This window comes from Nycticebus coucang, chromosome 5 (genome assembly GCF_027406575.1).
Source record: "Nycticebus coucang isolate mNycCou1 chromosome 5, mNycCou1.pri, whole genome shotgun sequence".
Classification (NCBI taxonomy): Eukaryota; Metazoa; Chordata; class Mammalia; order Primates; family Lorisidae; genus Nycticebus; species Nycticebus coucang.
In genome coordinates this window covers 138,516,156-138,535,825 of record NC_069784.1, presented here as the reverse complement: position 1 = coordinate 138,535,825, position 19,670 = coordinate 138,516,156, and the positions used below count along the sequence as shown (strand labels likewise).

At 39.8% G+C, this 19,670-nt stretch overlaps 1 long non-coding RNA gene across 1 annotated transcript; it reads right to left on the bottom strand.

Moving 5' to 3' along the window:
• Positions 1-15,620: 15,620 nt before the first annotated feature.
• LOC128586823 (uncharacterized) lies at positions 15,621-19,182 on the bottom strand. Its single transcript, XR_008380307.1, has 3 exons — positions 19,035-19,182; positions 16,601-16,709; positions 15,621-15,766 (listed from the first exon to the last, which is right to left on the bottom strand). It is a non-coding gene; the product is annotated as an uncharacterized LOC128586823 (long non-coding RNA).
• Between the last annotated feature and the right edge of the window lie 488 nt (positions 19,183-19,670).

Below are 19,670 nucleotides of genomic sequence, written 5' to 3'. Positions count from 1 at the left end.
GGGAGTTTTTGTCCATTCTCTGTTGATAGAGCAGAATACCACTGACTGGGCGCTTTGCAATAAACAAGGCATTTATTTGGCTCACCTTTTTGGAGGCTGGGAAATTCAGGATCATGGCACTCATGTCCAATGAGGACCTCTGTGCTGAGGCATCTCATGGCAAAAAGCCAAAGGGCAAGACAGCGTGAGAGCAGGAGAGCCCTTTCTCACTTTTTAAACAAGCCCACTCCCCAGTATCTAACCCACCTCCATGATGACAACATTAATCTATTCATGAGGGCGGAACTCTCACAGCCTAACCACCTCTTATCAAAACTCACTTCCAAACATGGTAGCTTTGGAGATTAAATTTCCAATGCATGAAGTTGGGGGGACACATGTAAACCACAGAAGGAAGTTAATAAATGGGCTCTTGGAAACAACTTGGTTAATCTTCACTTGGTGGAATTGAAGTCCAGGGTTTTACTTTCAGTAGAACCATCTGATGTTGAACAACTTTCTGAAGAAATTCTAGGACTTGGAAGAATGTTTACAGACAATAAGCAATTATATAAGGAGGAAGTTCTTTTTCCTGAATTGTCATTATAAGTAAGTAATACCCTCCCATTTATAACTTGCTCTTGACAAAACTTCTCTCCAGAGATGCAAATCACAGCTTTGTCTCATGATCAGATTGTGGCTGTACAGGCTTGTGAGTTTCAGGAACTGCACTGGTACTTCACTAACCTTTCTTAGGCAGGTAATGTTCTCAAATTTTTTGGCAGAAAAACTGAGACTTTAAAAAAATGAAGTGACTAAGAGCAGAAAATTGGGGAGTGATTGACCCTAGCAATGACATCCTTTCTACTATAATCTATCTTTTCCCTGTAATATACCATTGTTTTTCTTCACCCTCAGGCTGCAAGGGGGAAAGTTTATACCAATTGACTCTAAAAATGGACAGAACACTTGCCAGCAGGTGGTCTCATGTATCTTCCTATTAAAGATCAATGTGTCTCTGAGTCAATTCTATTAAATTTATAATGGCATGCTGTCTCCAATTATAAATTTTTGTCAATAGCTATACATAATTATGGAAGACTTAGGAAAAAGTCTTAGAGATACTCTGTCCAAGGTTTTGTCTATACTTCGTCTGCTGATAGCCTACCTGTCAGTCACTGCAAAGGACTGTGGGCTCATATCTTTATACTTGGAGTCACAGAAGCAAAGTCAATAAGGGTCCAGAAAGATGATATTCCCTGTGGCACATTAATCTATTGGAAAGTGGTTTTTCCCAGGGCTACTCGGCAGAAGACGCAATCTTCAGAATCATTTTCTCTGGGATAATCTATGTTTGAATTTTTATTGTACCACCTAGGATTTCATTAAACACACACAGGAAAACAAGTAACAATAATCTTTATTTTTTTTTACTGTGGAGTCACATCTTACTCCCATCCTCAGTAGTATCCAAAGACGACTCTTTTAGAAGGTGTACACTGACGGCTGAAACAACCGACAGGGAAGGACGCACATGAGCCAGAGGCGATCCTGGTATATGATTTGTGACTCGGGTTCATTCCTGTAATTTGCATCCCACAATAATTTTGCCAATAATGCTTTTGCAGCAATAAAGCTTTGTTTTGTTGAAGATTTTCTCATACATTGAGGCTTTGATTATTATCAGTAAGAGATTTGGTAGAAAGAAAATTTTGAGCTAAATGTTCTGTTGCATCAGGCTGATCACAGGTTCTTATTTACCCAAAGCAGAATGAACAGGGAAGCCCTTTGAAGCAGGAGACAGAAGCAGAGCTTCCCTCTCAGCGTTAGCATTTGAGGAAAGTCTCGCCCAGGACACACCCCCGCTGAAGTGCAGCAGGGACACACGGCGGCCACTGTCTACAAAGACTGCTGCTTCTGGACCCGACATTCTCCCGGCACAGCAGCGACACCTTGGCGGCCTCCTCTACTGTTGTCATTTGGTAACTGAAAATCAATTCATCTGTGAGGAGGTGGCATTGATGGGACATTATCTTTTAGATCCAAATGATCTTCTTGTTTTCACTCTTTAAGGAGAGTCTCTGTCATCCTTGCCCATCCCTGCAGACTGCGTTCGCATGGAGAGACAGTGCCAGATAATCCAGGCAATTTGTTGTTGGATTAGCGTAGGTTTAACAGAGCTGGCAGCAGCGCAAGATGGTTTCACTTGCTTCGATTGCATGATACAGAACATGACAGCCTTATTTTTCATTTATTCTTTCAACTGCCGCAAATTTGGGCAGTTGAAAAGGAAAAAGTCTATAAATTCCCCATCCTCTGTCTCTTTCCAAATGCCAGGAGAGCTTTCAAACAATTCAGGACATGCATGTAGGTTATCTTTCTCCTTTACTGTCAAAGCTTTGTCCCAGGAATGATTTGTAGATTAGTAAATAGAGAGGCACTGGTGGTGAGTAGTACATCTCCAAGATTTGTTTTCCTTTGAATAGGTGATACAAATTTAATTTAAAAAATGATATCCTAAAAAGAATTTTAGGAAAAACTTGTCTGGAAAAGGACTCACTTTAGCAAATGGCTGCTTCCTTTGCTCACTTTGAGGAAACATGGTACATCCCTCACATGTACTCATTTTGATACTGGTCTGGGCAGAGTAAACTCTCCAGAAACTCTTGACTTCTGCATTGAATTTTATATCCCTTTGTCACTGGGCTAAGTCTAGGAAGATATAGATCACCCTATATTGGGTTATGTGTTGTCTTTGCTGTGTCTACAGGTCTGATGGGGGACTTATTGATAATAGAACTCAGGAATTGTTAACATCTTCAATTCGTGATATTTATGTTACCTTTTGCCTTTAAAAATACTTTATATCCATTGTAGTTCTAAAAAATGATAGTTCTTGGCCATGCCTCTTATTTTGGTCACTTGGTAAGGATCATATTGAATAATTATTTCAAATCAAAACACAAATATTTACTTCTTGGTCTTGTGGCTTTTTTGTTTGCTACTCTTTTGAAGTTAGTGACTAATACCAACTTACCAGAATCCATATAGCAAACATCAGATTTAAATTATGTAGATTATGATTGCAAGACAGCCTCCAAGTAAAAAATTTGCGTCCTTTGCCTGTGATGGAGGTGAAATGTTTTAATATTGGAGACAGAGAAAGGTGTGCACATTTACTTTACTTGGTCCCACATAACATTCACATAATTTTTAAAGCTCTTTGATCATTTGAGATTTGAATCAGTAATTCTTCTTTGTCCTACAACCACTCTTCCTCAAAGGATCTTTTCTTTCTTCTTTGCATAATATGGTTCTTTTTATCCATCTGGTCTCAGCTAAAATATCATTCTCTCCCTCAATTTAGTCAGTTTTCTTCTTAATTTTATGTTTTTTAATTTCTTCATATGCACATACTTCTATCTGAATTTATCTTGCTACTTCTGCGTTCTTATTTCTTGTTTTCATGGCCACACGGAGGACAGGTCCCCTCTGTCCATTCATTGCTGTCTGCACAGGTGAGTGTGGGCACCCTGTGGGGGGAGGGGATGAGTGGGTGGGGTTAACCCTATCTTCATGGATTTTTAAAGTTAATAGACTTCATCCTTTAAGGAAGTTTTAGATTTATAGATAAACTAAATGAAAATTAGAGACAGCGCCTGTATATTGCCCTGCCCTCAGAGTCTCTTTTATTAACATCTTGCATTGATGGGGCACATTTTACAATTGATGAACCAATGCTCCTATATCATTACAAACTAAAATCCATGGTTTTTGCTCAGGCTGAGTCTTTGTGTTGCAGATTCCATGGGTTTTGCCAAATGCACAGTGTCAACATCCACCATCATAGCGTCACAGAGATGAGTCTCACCAAGGTGAGAGCTCCTGTGTGCTGCCCATTCATTTCTCCTTCCCTTCTAAGCCTAGCAGACTCTTGCCTTTTGCTGTCTCTAGTTTCACCTTTCTAGAATGTCACGTAGTTGGAATCATATAGTATCTGGTCTTTTCAGACTGGCTTTTACTGCTTAGCAGTGTGTATCCATGAAGACAGGGTTAATAGGAACCCCCAGTATCCTTTTATCATTAAATATTCTGTTGTATGGACATACCACAGTTTCATGAGCACTTCACCTATTGAAGGACATCTTGGTTGCCTTCAAATTTTGGCAGTTATGAATAATGCTATAATAAGCGGTTTGTGAAAGTGTTTGCATGGACATAAGTTTTCACTTGTGTAAATACCTAAGAGTGTGATTATTGGATTGTACAATAAGACCATGCTTTTTTTATTTAAGAAACTGCCAGACTGTTTTCCAAGTGGCTGCACTGTCCCACTTTCTCACCAGCAATGAAGAGAGTCCTGTGTTCCACACCCTCACCAGTATTTGGTGTTGTCAGTGTTCTGGATTTTGGCCATTTTAATAGGTGTGTAATGGTACCTCATCGTTTTAATTTGTAATTCCCTAATAACATATATATTATGTTTTGATATGCTTATTTGCCTTCTATATACCTTTTGGTTAGGTGTCTTTTCAAATCTTTAATCCACTTTTTTCTTTTTTGGTTATTTTTTGTTTACTGTTCAGGGTTAGAGCTAATTGAATATTCTGTATACAAGTCCTTTATTATATATATGTTTTGCTAAAATTTTCTCTCAGTCTTTGGTTTATCTTTTCATTTTCTTAGTAGTGATCTTTTTGCAGGGCATAAGTTCTTAATTTTAACAGGGTTCAACTTACTGCTATTTCTTTCATAGTTCATGCTTTTGGTGTTGCATTTTAAAACTCATTACCAAACAAAAGATCATCTAGATTTTTCTCCTATATTATCTTCGGGGAGTTGTATAGTTTAGCACTTTGTCTAAATTTACTTTTTGCATATGGGTGGCCAGTTGTTTCACCACCATTTGTTGAAAGATTGTCCTTTCCTTACAGCCACCTAATGTTTGATAAACTAAACAAGAACATGCACTGGGGGAAAGACTCCCTATTCAATAAATGGTGCTGGGAGAACTGAATAACCACATGTAAAAGACAGAAACTAGACTCACACCTTTCTCCACTCATAAAAATTGATTCACAATAGATAAAAGATCTAAATTTATGACATGAAATGATAAAAATCCATAGGAAAAACACTTGAAGATATCATCCTAGGGAAAGACTTTATGAAGAAGACTAGAGGCAATTGGAATAACAACAAAAATGAACAAGGGTGGTGCCTGTGGCTCAATGGAGTAGGGGGCTGGCCCCATATACTGGAGGTGGCAGGTTCAAACCCAGCCCTGGACAAAAAAAAAAAAAAAAGAACAAATGGGACTTAATTAAACCGAACAGCTTCTGTACAGCAAAGGAGACAACAACCAAAACAAGTAGACAACCTACACAATGGGAAAGTACATTTGCATATTTTGAATCAGACAAAAGCTTGATAACTAGGATCTATAGAAAACTCAACTTAATTCACATGAAAAAAGCCAACAATCCCATATATCAAAGGGCAAGAGACATGAATAGAACCTTCTCTAAAGAAGACAGATGAATGGCTACCAAACATATGAAAAAATGCTCATGATCCCTAATTATTAGAGGAAATGCAAATCAAAACCACCCTGAGATACCATCTAACCCCAGGGAGGATGGCCCACATCACAAAATCTCAAAACTGCAGATGCTGGCATGGATGTGGAGAGAAGGGAACACTTTTACACTGCTGGTGGGACTGCAAACCAATACAACCTTCTGGAAGGAAGTATGGAGAAACCACAAAGCACTCACGCTAGACCTCTCATTTGGTCCTGCAATCCCATTACTGGGCTTCTACCCAGAAGAAAAAATAAATCCTTTTACCATAAGGACACTTGCACTAGACTGTTTATTGCAGCTTAATTTACAATTGCTGAAATGTGGAAACAACCTAAATGCCCACCAACCCAGGAATGGATTAATAAGCTGTGGTATATGTACACCATGGAATACTATTCAGCCATTAAAAAGATGGAGACTTTATATCTTTTGTGTTAACTTGGATGAAAATGGAACACATTATTCTTAGTAAAGCATCACAAGAATGGAGAAGCAAGAATCCTATGTACTCAATTCTCATATGAGGACAGTTGATGACCTAGTACACGGTAGAGGGTGGGGGCAGGGAAGAGTAGAGAGAGGGAAGGAGGGAGGAGGATGGGAGATCATGGTGTGTGACACACCTTTTGGAGGCGGGACACAATTATAAGAGGGACTTTACCTAACAAATGCAATCAATCCAACCTGGTTCTTTGCAATCAATCCAACCCTCAGTGAACCCCACCCCCGAACCAAAAAAAAAAAAAAAAAAAAAGACTGTCCTTTCTCCATTGAATCATCATCACCACTCCTTTGCAAAGATTAGTTGACTATATGTGTGTGGAAATATTTCTGGGCTCTGTATTCTCTTCTGTTTCTCTGTCTACTGTTTCACCAAAATCACCTGGTCTTGATCTGAGGCTTTCTACTAAGACTTAAAGTTGTATAGTGCCAGTTCTCTGACTTTACTTTTCTCTTTAAATATTGTGCTGGTTATTCTCTGTCTTTTCTTTCTCCACATAAACCATAGAATCAGTTTGTTGATATCCACAATTTTTATAGAAATTCCATTGAATCTATAGAGTAAGTTGACAGAATTGTTGACTTAACAATATTGACTCTTCCTACCCATAAACATGGAATAGCTATCTTCCACTTATTTGGATATTCTTTGATTTTTTTTCAGTTTTCTCCATACAGATTGCATTAAAAATTTGTTAAATTTGTATCTATAAGTGTATCATTTTTAAAAGTTAGTGGCTATAAATTTATCAATTCTGTTGATATTTCCAAAGAACAAGGTTATAGTTTCATTGATTTTCTGTTGTTCTCATTTTCATTGCATTCTGATCTTACTTTGAATTTAATTTGATTTTCTGCCTCCAGTTATCCTTAGGTGGAAGCTGCAATGGTTTTCATGTGTCCCCCTAAAAGCATGTGCTAGAAACTGAATCCCCAGCACTGTGTGGAGGGGACCTTACTGGGAGGTGCTTGGGTCATGAGGGTAGAGCCCTCATCAATGGGTTCATGTCAATTATAGTGGGGCTTGAGGCTAACAGTTTAAAGTCTCTCTCTCTCTCTCATGCCTCTGATTACCCTCTTACCTTCCACCTTGTGATGATGGAGCAAAAAGGCCCTTACCGCATACCAGAACCTTGATATTAAACTTTCTAGCCTCAGAACTCTCAGAAATAAATTTCCTTTCTTTTTAAAGTTACTTGTTATAGATGCACAAAATGGACTAGGAAATAAAATTGATCCAGAAAGTGGTGTTACTATAAAAAGTACCTGAAAATGTGGAGACGTGGCTTTGGAACTGGGTTGTGGGCAGAGGCTGGGACTTGTTGAAGTGGCTTCTGGGGAAAGCCTGTATTTCCAGGAGGGGAGCATTAAGGGTGATTCTGATGAGGGTGGTAGAGGAGGGAATAACTGTAGGGGAAGTCGGAAATTTGTTAGAAGTTACTGAGGTAGCTATGAGTATGGCAAAGGCAATTCTAATGAAATCACAGACAGAAACAAAGAATAGAGTGTTGGAAATGGGAGGAACGTGCATTAACTTGGCTGAATTATGTCCATGTTTTCAGGCTTTACAGGAGGCATATTTTTGTTGCAGTTTTTTTTTTTTTTTTGGCTTGGGCTGGGTTTGAACCCACCACCTCCGGCATATGGGACCTGCGCCCTACTCTCCTTGAGCCACAGGCGCCGCCCCAGAAGACATATTTTTAAGAGCAATGCCTTAGAATACCTGGAGCAAGAAATATCTAAGCAGCAAAGCATTCAGGGTGCTACATGGCTACTTTTAACAGCATAGAATAAAATACCGGAGGTGAGAAATAATATGAAGATGGAATTCATAATTAAAAGGGAAGTTAAACATAAAGATTAGAAGAACTCTCAGCCTGATCAAGCAAAGCATGAAATGGTGTGTTCAAGGACAGAGTACTAAGGGTGTGGAAAAGGGACTATTTATTAAAAAGACTAATATGGGTAGAAAGGAGCTAGGTTCTAGTCAAGACCACAGAAGAAACCCCAAGGCCTTTCACAGACCTTCCAGGCAAACCCTTGAGGGCAAGGTTTTCAGAGAGGTGCCAGTGGTCCATGGTGGTCCATCAGCATTTGTTCCTTGGCTCTGCCTGATTTTCCTATCCCTGTCCCCTGCCACAGTGCTCCACAGATCTGCCAGCTATGTCTCAAGCTGGCCAGAGTATACCTTAAGCCACTGCTCCAGAAGGTACAAGCTGTAAAGCCTGGCAGTATCCATGTGGTACTAACTCTGCGGGAGTGGCTTCCTCTACCTAGATTTCAAAGGATTTTGAAGATTGACTTGGGGCCCAGAAACTTGTCACAGGGCTGAGTCACTGTAGAGAGCCCCTACTAGGGCAATGCTTAGTGGAAACAAACAGTGTGCTACAACTGTAGAGCTACCAGAGTGCACCTATAACCCGGGGGAGCCCTGGGTGTGAGACTCCAGCCCTGAGGTTGCTGCTGGGATGAGCCCAGCAAAGCCATGCAGTTGGGTGGCCCAGTATGCCCAGAAGGCAGAGCATGGAGTCAAGGAAGATCATTCTGGAGCTTTGGTATTTATTGTTCTTTTCCCTACTGGGCTTTCAGCTTACTTGGGACCTACCTATTACTCACTCTTTCTTTCAAGCCCAGAATGTTTTTTCCCCCTTTTGAGTAATAATGTTTATCCTATGCCTGTCCACCATTGTATTGTGGAAGCAAATAACTTTTTAAATATAGGCCCACAGTTGGAGGGGAATTTGTGTCAAGATGAATTGTGCCTGCGCTCTCATTTAGATGAAACTTTGGACTTTAGAGTTGGTGATAAAACAAGTTAAACATTTTGGAGCTTTTTGGTGAAAAAAATATATTTAGCAAGTAAGAAGAATATGCATTTTGGGGGGGCAGGTCTTAAATACTGCAGTTTGGATGTGTCCCCCCAAAGCCCTGTGTTGCAAACTTAATCCCCAATGTCACACTGTTGAAAGGTGGGGCCTAATAAAAGTTGTTAAGGTCATTAGGGCTTCACCTTTATTAATGTATTGATGTTGATTGTAACAAAGCTTGAGGCTGTGAGCTCAATCTCTTCTTTTTCACCCACTCTTTCCTGCTTGACTTATTCATGGGATGATGGAGCAAGAAGGTTCTCATCAAATGTTGGCACCTTGTTATTGGACATTAGAGCCTTTAAAACTGACAAATTTTACTGAGATATACAGTCTATAGTATTCTGTTAAAGCAGCACCAGACTATAACAGAAGCTCAGATATTCAGTTTCTGCTATAAATTTTCCTCTAAGAACAGCTTTGGCTGCATCCCCACAAATTTGATAGGCTACATTTTCATTGTCACTTAGTTCAAAATATTTTCAAGCTGTCTTCGAGGCTTCTTTAACCTATATGTTATTTATTTAGAAGTTTAATATCCAAACATTTTTTGATTTTCTAGTTGTCCTTCTGTTATTGATTTCTACTTTTGTTCCATTGTTCTCTGAGAGCTTATTTGGTATGATATCTTTTCTTTTAAATTTTTAAGATGTGTCTCTTAGCTCAGAATGTGTTTGTTCTATGTCAGTCAGTGCCCCCTGGTAGGAAAGTGTGCATTCCATAATTATTAGGTGAAATAATCTATAAATATTAGATCATGATGATAGATGAACTGTGCATTGCAGATGAAAGAATGTTGAAGTCTCCAACTATTATAGCATATTTATTTTTTTCCTTCCATTTCTATAAGTTTTTGCCTCATGCATTTTGACACTTTGTTGTTAGGTGGAGACACATTAAAATTTGTTGTTTTCTTGGAAAATTGGCCCCTTTAATAATATGTAGTACCCCTTTTATCTTTTATAATTTCCCTTGCTCTAAAGTTTGCTTTATATGAACTCAATACAATTGCTCCTGTTGTCTTTTGATTAGCAACAGCATGGTACATTTGTCTTCATTCTTTTACTTTTAGTCTATCTGTGTATTTATTTTTAAAGTGGGGTTATTGTTGACAACATACAAAGATACAAAGTGGATGCAACATTTTTTTGTATTCAGTTTGAAATTCTCTGTATTTCAATTGGTATACTTAGACTGTTCACATTCATAAAGTATTATAAACATATTTGGATGAGTATGAACCATATTTGCAATTGTCTTATCATGGCCTTTTATTTTTTAATTTTATTTTTACTTATACTTTTTCTGCCTTCTCTAGTTTAAATGTAACTACTTATATACTTACACTTTTTCTATTTCATTAGCTTGACAATTTATTTTAACTGGTGGTCCTAGAGTTTTGAATATATATTTATAACTAATCCAAATTTACTTCCCAATGACACTATAGCACTTCATAGTTAATGCAAGTTCCCTGTAACAGAGCATTCTCAATTTCTCCTTCCCACTTCTTATAACATTGCTGTCCTTCTTTTTACTTGTTTCTAAGCTATAATCACTGAATAGATTGTTGTGATTACTAGTTTGAATAAACTGATATCTGTTTAATCAATAAAAAGAAAACATTGTATTTTATCATTTATTTTCTAATGTTCTTAATTTCTTTATATATATATGAGTTTCTGACCTACATTTTTATTTTGCAGTCTTTGGCCAGGGCCAGGCTTGAACCTGCCCCCCCTGGTATATGGGGCCGGTGTCCTACTCCTTGAGCCAGAGAAGCCGCCCTGACCTACATTATTTTTCTCTAAAATATATGTCCAACATTTCTATGTTCAACATTTTTTTGTTGTTTTTCTGAGAGTCTTTTTCTTTCACTTTTGAATTATGATTTTACAGGCTAAAGATTTCTAGCTTGATGTTTCCATTTTTTCTTTCAACATCTTGAATATTTCACCCAATTTTGTTTTTGCTTTCATAGTTTCTGAAGAGACATCTTTTGGTTGATCCAATACGCTTAGCCATTATTACTTCAAATAATTTCTTTTTTTCCTCTGCTCTTTCTTCTCCTCCCCTCACATATTACTATTGTGTGTGTTTCACACTTTGTGTAATTGGCCTATACTTATTGGATGTTCTGTTCTGTAGTTTTCAATCTTTTGTGTCTTTGCATTTCAGTATGGGAAATTTTAGTTGACACATCTTCAAGTCACAGAATTTCTCCTTAGCTATTTCCAGTCTACTGATGACACCATCAAGGGCATTCTTTAGTTCTTTTACAGTGTTTCTGATATCTAGCATTTCATTTTGATTCTTTCTTAGGGTTTCCATCTCCTTACTTACTTTATGATAGGTTCTTTCATGTGGTCAACTTTACCATTATCGTCTGTAGCATATTGATTACAGTTTTGAATTTCTGGTCTGATATTTCCTGAATCTTTGTAGTATCTGAGCCCAGTTCTGATTGTAGGTTTGTTTTGTTCAGTCTATTATTTTGCCTTTTAGCATTTCTTGTGATTTTTTAGTTGGAAGTCAGACATGATGAATCCAAGGAGATAGGCTTATAGTGTGAGATTTATGCTTATCTGGTTAGAATTGAGGCTGTGTTTACTGTTTACTGTAACTATTGCATCAGAGGTTAAACTTTCTGCTACTGCCTTTGTTTTTCTCTCTTGTTGCCTTTGATTATCCTCAGAGACTCTGAAGTAGGGTCCAAGGCTTACAGTTCTTCAGCTCTAATCCTTTATCACTGTACTGGAGCCCTATCAATGTGAAGGTAGTGCAGTGATTTTCACCCAGCTTCCATAGCACATGGGTGTGCTGTGAGAGGATCTTTGCTGGGCTGTGAAAATTTAAACATCATTAATTAAATTATTTTGAAAGAAATTCAGAGCTCAGTAATTATATTCCTTTTTTTCTTTACTCTTTCGATCAACATAATTTAACTGTGCCATAGAAGTTTAACTATAAGTTCAAGTGTGCTGTGAGTTAAAAAAGGTTGAAAAACACCAAGGTAGAGGGTAGGGAGAAGGGAAGATTTCATAGTCCTAAGCTTAGATATCAGGATTTTTTTTTTTTTTTTTTTGCTGTTTAAGGTGTACAGAATGAAGTTTTGATATACGTATGTGTAGAGAAATGATTACTATACACAAGCAAATTATTATATCCACTACCTTCCATAGTTACTTACCTCTGTTCTAGTGTTTGAGGAAACCATAGTTGGCTATTTTCTTTTCTTTTTTTATTAAGTCATTTATACATAGATCATGAATACAATTATGGCTTTGTGGGATTCAATGTGTTGATTATTTGTACAAATTGGAGTGCTTGAATCCTACTATTTAACATAGCTTTCACTTCATTTACTTAATCACAGTGTTAAGACATTTGTGTTCAATACTTGATAGAGTTGACTTGTATCCTTTAATATGCTCCATAGGAGTGGTCCCACCATTAACCCTCCCTCTGTCAAACCACCACCCTCCTTTCCCATCCTCCTTTTCCCTTCCCTCCTTCATCCTGGGCTATAGTTGTGATTCATCTCTCATATGAAAGTGTGTGTGAGTATAAATTGGTTTTATAGTAGTACTGAGTACGTTGGGTATTGTTTTCCATTCCTGAGGTATTTTACAAAGAAGTTTTCCAGCTCCATCCATGTAAACATAAAAGAGGTAAAGTCTCCATCTATTTTTAATGCTGCATAGTATTCAATGGTATACATATACCATAATTTATTAATCCATTCATGGGTCGATGGGCACTTGGGCTTCTTCCATGACTTGGTAATTATGAATTGAGCTGCAATGAACAATCTGGTGCAAGTATCTTTGTTGTCAAGTGATTTTTGGTCTTTTGGATATACACCTAGTAGACAAATTGTAGGATCAAATGACTATTCTCATTCCCTCAGGTGGATTATGTTTCAGAAAAATCCTTCAGGTTAGGTCTGATAAATTAATTTCCATTGATGGCAGGCCTTGCCATGGAGAACAGAGAGCTCTGAGATTATTTTGAAATGTGTACTATTCCTTTCTCTCCCCTTCAACAATAACTAGGGACATTTTCTCAGACCTCCCCTCAGAAAATCTGGGAGATTTTTAGAGGCAAAGTGCAGGAATGTGTGTGGCCCCCTTTAACTGGCATGTTAACTCTCAAGCTACTTTGCTAATTGCCTCCACTAATTCACCAATTGCAGTCTAAGGTGTTCCTACTTTAAACTTTTAATTGGCTTCAGATGTGGTCTTCTCGCCTTGACTTCAGCTCAGGTGCTCTGTAATTCTCTGTGTCTACCTGTCTGTCTCTCCATTTCTCTCTTTGCTGTGTGACCTCAATTCTCTGATGGATCTTAGACGAGAGGTTGATTTTCATTTCATTCAGCTGTATTTCTTGTTGTGAGGACGGGAGTGACTATCTCCAAGCGCTACAACTTGTCAGACTAGAAACCGCTCTGCATGAATTTTTGATGGAAATTACTTAAGCAGCCACAAATAATTGCCTTCTTTTCATTTCATTACTGTGGATGCAGCAGTAGGCCCAGGATGAGTGGAGAAGTCATATCTATGTGTGGAACTGAAGCCAGGCCTCACGTTCTCCTTTGACACATGCAACTTGTGCTAAAAACCACAGAATACGGATCTGAAAATAATGCTGTTTAGTTTTTAATATTTCTAAATTGATACATTATAATTAGATCAGATATATTTGTGTGTTGTATAAACAGCTACATTTACATATAGTCATATTCATATGCATGAGGGCTGTGTGCAAAATATCTAGCCATGCACATCTTTATTTTTTATAGTACATGGTGGGATGCTTTCTGGACAGCCCTTGTATTTCATATACTTATTTATATATAATATTTTATGTTACACATATATTTTCCTATTATTTTATATATTTATTTCATATAGATGTTTACATACATAATACCATCTTATATAAGGGGAGAAAATTATTAGAGCTATAAGTCAATAAACCAATTAAATATATCTGGTTGAACAAACAAGTCTAAAAGCCTGCTCCCCTTCAACCCAGCATCTCTATGGGTACATGACTATTTCATACAGGCCTAACTTGAAGGATAAGAATACTCTGGATTCAGACACTCTGGTGGCCAGTTTTACATCTAACATTTGTGAGGTGGGCAATCTCTGTAAGCCTCAGTTCCTTGTTTACTTAGTAGCGATATTAATAGCCCTCATATGTGTGATTCACTATTAGTGAGGACATGCTTATGGGTAGCCCAGCACCTGTGTTCATGCTGTTATTATTGAGGTTATCATCAGTGACATCATAATAATTTTATTTTGTTGTTGTTGTTTGTTTGTTTTTACAATTTTTACCATTCCTTAACATCTTCTGTCACTTTTTGTTGAGCTTCAAAGCAATTAAAAAGCACAATTGGACACACAATCTGGGAGAAAACTCCCCTGTTTTCTGATAACTTTTAGATCAATATCTTCAGCCAAAAACTTTATTCTAAGCTCTGGAGTCCTAGCCTTTGCTCTCATTTGGTCCCTCAAATCTGGGAGAGTAGGGCATCTTCCCCAAAAGTCACTGTTTAATACATCAATTTAACATAGATTTGAAGTCAATAAGGTGCAGTTAGTTAGTACTTTTTATATACTGGTTTAGAGAGTTCAAATTACTTCATGAAAAAATTTTGGCTATATGTATCAAAATCATTAAAGTATTTCTAATGTTCATGCCAATATTTTTACTTCTGGAAATATATCCCAGGAGAATAATCAGAAATTTGGATAAATATGAATGTAAGATTACATTCATTATACCTCTACTTAAAATAGGGGAAAATTAGGAAGAACTTACAAGTTTAATTATTAGATAATGATTATATATATTTCAGTAATATGGGAAATGTCAATTGAAAAATTAGTAGATACAATCTACATAAATTAATCTGTCAAAATAAACATTTGAATGAAAATACAACACACTTATGGGAGGAAAAATGAAATTTAAAAAAACTCAATTTTTAACTATGTTATGGTTGGAAATTACAAATTGTCAATTCTCATTTTCCTCTTTATGCATTTCTCCGATTCTGTATGTTATAATTCTGATCAAAATAAATACTAAGATTCTACAGAAAAAAATACCCTCATAGTTTGCAAACATGTTGTATTCGATAGAGAACATCTGCTTTTTTACTATTTTTGTGCAAACTTGAACAGTTTGCACAAGAGAGACTTTTACTGTGTGCCCTGTGACTTGCTTGTGGTGTATTTTTAGAGTTGCTGTTTTAATACTTCTTTAGTGTCCCCCATACATCAGGCAGAACAGTACACATTATAGCTCTAGACAAGAAAGTGAAAAATGCCCTGAGAAAAATGAAAGGGACCCGGGCTCCGAGGATGGCCGCGCCCAGTCCTCCTCCGTTTCCCCTTTGGGGCTCTGAAGCTGCATTGTAGAGTGTGTGTGATGAAGCCCTTCCCAGCTCCCAGGGCTTCCCCTGTGACTGCACGGGAGGCTCAGAGGTAACCAGGTTGAAGGATGAGACTGCTGCTGCCAGGAGTCCATGGACAGAGAGAACAGACCAGGAGGGGCCCCAGACCTGAGTTTTATCTTGGAACATCAGGTTTATTACTATTCTCCAATTACCCATGAGGGAAGGAGGCTCGGAGAAGTTGTATAACCTTCTGTATCTTACCTGGCTAGTAGGTGGCAAGGCTGCGATGTGACTCCCAGATGTGTAACTGCTCGTGTTCTCTTCTTTGTTCTCTGCTGCATTGTGGGGGATAATTTAAAGGATATTGTCTCCAGCTCACACCACTCTCCTGGGAGTTACTGTAGGCAGGATGTTCAGATGGTCTGGAAGGGAGAGAATTTACAGGGTCTGTGGATCATCCTCTTTCCTCCACGAACACAAATCATGATCTTCTTGCAACCGTGATATTCTATCTGGTCAACACCCTTCTCTGCAATAAATTCTGTGTCCTGCCAGAACAAAGCACAGAGAATGGTTTTATCTTGGAGACACAACACAAAATCAGTGGCTGGGAGACTAAAACCCTAATTCAGCACGGCATTAGGCATTAAAATCTCTCCAAATTTGCCCTCATGTATCCACAGAACCAGCCCAATCTGTTGCAGCTCTGTGTAATTAAATGATGAGTTGTTTTTCAGTTGCCATGGACCCCAGGTTGCAAGTTATATATGAATAAGCATGCAACCACAGTGGAGACTAAGTTCTGCAACCAAGGACTGGGGGCCAAATTAAGAAGCAGATGCCACTCGTATGGCATGGTCCATGATCCAGTGGATTCATGGTGGAGTCTTGGACGCACCCCAAGGCATGAACCAGTCAGACAATGCCTCCTGGCATCCCTCATGGCAAGATCTGCTGAGATCCTGCTTCCTTACCCTCTGCTTATAAAACCTGCTCCAGACCCCTGCTCGAGGAGACAGAATTGAGAATTAATTGTCTCCCGTTTCCTTGCCAGTCAACCCAAAATAAAGCTTTTTATCTTCTCAAAAGCTGGTGCCATGGTATTGGCTTCTACGTGCATCTGGAAGTAAGCCTGTCGATCACCTGGTAACACTCAGACTTGACATTCACAACTCTGATCCTCACACATTCTCCTGCAAGCCGCCCTCTAAACCTGTCTGAGGAAGTGAAATTGTTGTCCTCTCTCCAGAACTCACCTGCTCTCCCAGATCCAGGGACTTATCCAAGGTCTCCCCTCTGCCTGGAACAGCTCCGCCCCACGTCTCTCCACACTTTCAACAATTAGCAATGTTTCTTCTTTTTTAGCTGAAACAGAAAGAAAAAAAAAAAAGAATTGGCAATGTTGTCCTCACCCAGGTGGAAACACCGTTTCCATCTTATATACTCTCAAAATATTTAAATCACATGTCTTCAAGGGTGCCATTCACTGTCTATTGTTGTACAGGGCACCAGATCAGCACAGCTGGCATCTGAGTCCCCCGTGTACCTGCAGACTGTGTCACTCATTTTGTGGAATCTTGAACAGAGGATTTAAACTTCTCTTGGACACATATTCCCCACCCCCCAAACAGGGACATTAATACCAACCTAAGTTGTTTTTTGGATTAAAAGTGATACTACGTGTTGTCTTATACCAGGGTATAGTAGATGCTGAACAGCTGTAAGTTAAGTAATAGCTGTAACATTGACTGATAGCACTGTCCTTAATTGCCTGCTGTGTGCACAGAATCTTTATAACCAATCATTGTGGGAGGCTCTGTCGCTATCACCTTAGCCACAGAGATGAAGAAAATAGGCCCAAAGAGAGGAGGAGACTCCTCCACCCCATCTGATAGGAAGGAACAGATAGCACTCACCTCCTGTGGACGGCAGGGCCTCACATCTGGGGTGCCCAGGTAGCGTGCTTCCCTCCACTCGGACCCCCTAAACCCACCTTTGCCCAGAAAGGACCCAGGAGAAGGGAGATTAGGCCATTCCTATTCCTCATATACACATTAAAGGCAACTGAGCATGTGCTGTTCTGAAAAATGGAGACAGCATTTGGGGACATTTCTGCAGCCCCAGCAATCCATACCACTTGCTGACGGAGCAGAGCGCTGCCAGCCCTTGTCTGCCTTTGTACAAACAGACAAATGGCTTGTCGGATGTTGGTGAGCCTCCACCTTCATCAAAGTGATCACTCCACGAACAAGCAGCTGTGTGCCTTGCTTAATTATTCCATCAGGAGAGGGTAGCATTGTGACCAAATTCTGGCCCTTTTTACAAAATTTTCCTCCTTAATTCTTCAGCTGGGAGAAAAGCTCAGTGTGCTGACCACATCCATCACGCGGTGTGCACAGCACTGCCCAGCCAGGCGGCCTGGGCCAACCGCTTCTCCTCAGTGATTCCGCCTCCTTGCTAATGGTGAAGAGAGTGCGGCCTAAGTCTTGCTGGCTCTGCCCCAGGGATTTAGTAATCCATTTTATCCCTTGTCTTATGCAGAGGACATCTCGCTGATGTAACTTATTTTTATGGCATTAATTTTAGAAATCTGCGAGGATGTTTTGGCTATATTTCACTTAATCTTTTTTATTTGGGTGACAAGACGAGAATATATTTATTCTTCTCTAATAGAAATATTCATTGGCCAATAATTCAGAGAAAGACAAACCAGGATAAAGAAACAAAATAAAGAAGTGAGGCTGCTTAATATACTATTGGAGAGAAAGTACAGAAAAATTGGCAGTGAGGACGCTCTGACCTGTATTTACAAGTTTATAAAGCATCATTTCCCAGAGGAGCTCTCCCGGGGCCCCTCTGCCAGCGAGAAGAGCGCTGCTGTTGCACCTGTGAAACCCCCAGTGTTGGTTCTCTTTGTTGACCCGGTCGGGTGGTGTCACAACATTAAAATATCTGTGTCTGCCACGGAAAGACCTCAGGTGTAACCCTTCTGCTCTCCGCACAGTTGTGAACGCTCTGGAGCAGGGGTACTCACAGCTCCCTCCAGGTAATTTCCAACAACGCGCTGAGGTTTGCAGGCTCCGGTTCTCCTGCGGGGCGACCCAGCAGCACACCCCAAGAGGGGCTGTGACCTGGGCCCCATTCTCATTTCCAGAGCCCCCGTCGCTGCTGAAATTGCTGAAGGCAGCCCTAATTAATGTCCCCGCCTGCCCTGCCCGGACTGTGCCACCCGCAGGGGATCTGGTCCCCGACTTGGACCCTATACAATGCAAATTAGCTTAACGCACGACAGGAATCTCAGCCTGACCTATACGGGAGCAGTCTGTCTCTAGGAAGAAATCACACATGGAGTCCATTTGAAAAAATAAAATAGAATTAGCCACTGCATCAAATTTATTTGCTGCACCCTTGAGACTGGGCGAGCCTGGCGGCCACCCTGCTCTCCGGAGCGTGGCACCTGTGCTGGCTCAGAGCTCCCGGATCGCAACGAAATCGTGGCAGAGTCAACGTGCAAAGCGTGCATTTATTTACTACATGGAGGCCAAGAAAGCTAATCGCGAAGCAGCAGTTTTAGATAATTATCTCAAATTGATCCTTGTCTCCCAGCGCGGCCTCGGAGTCACGTGCATATTGTTTAAATGTATCCGGTCGATAGTTTATTAAATAAAGGACCAGGTGCATTCAACATACCGCCTGCGTTCAGGATCTGTCTCCCTGACTTTCTGCCAGTCTTCAGCATGTCTGCTGCGGGAAAAGCATCAGAATACCAAAAGGGTCTAATTGGCAGGAAGAGAAGCCGCGACCTGGGGGGACAAGGGTCCTGCCCGGAGGACGCCGGTGCGCGCGCACCCGGGCGCTGGCCCCGCGGCGGCCGGCAGGTGGCAGCAGAGGCTCGGGAGCGGCGGCGCGGCGGGCTGCGCGCGCACTCCCGCCCGTGCGTCTCCACCTGTCAGCGTCCTCCTAAGTGCTTTCTGTAGGACTGACCCTGGAATTGCATCATTAATCCGTAATCATATATTGCCAACGTTTCTTCCTTTTACCGCTTATCAATGGCCCTAATTTAGAAAACACAGGGACCACTGACAGCTTTAGGCAACGCTCTGTAAAGCGGAGACGCTCAGAATGGGCAGATGAGCTGCCTGGGACAGCGAACTTGCCTGAAATAAGGAAAGTGAAGTTAGGAGAAGACCAGAAGTGCACGGAAAAAAAAAAAAAAAAAAAAAGAAAAATCATAGAGACTTCGTATTTTTCCCCTTCCTTTGCTTTTCTTTAGCACATTTTATTTTCCACGCAAAACATAGGTTTTTTGATTTAAAGTGTGTTTGC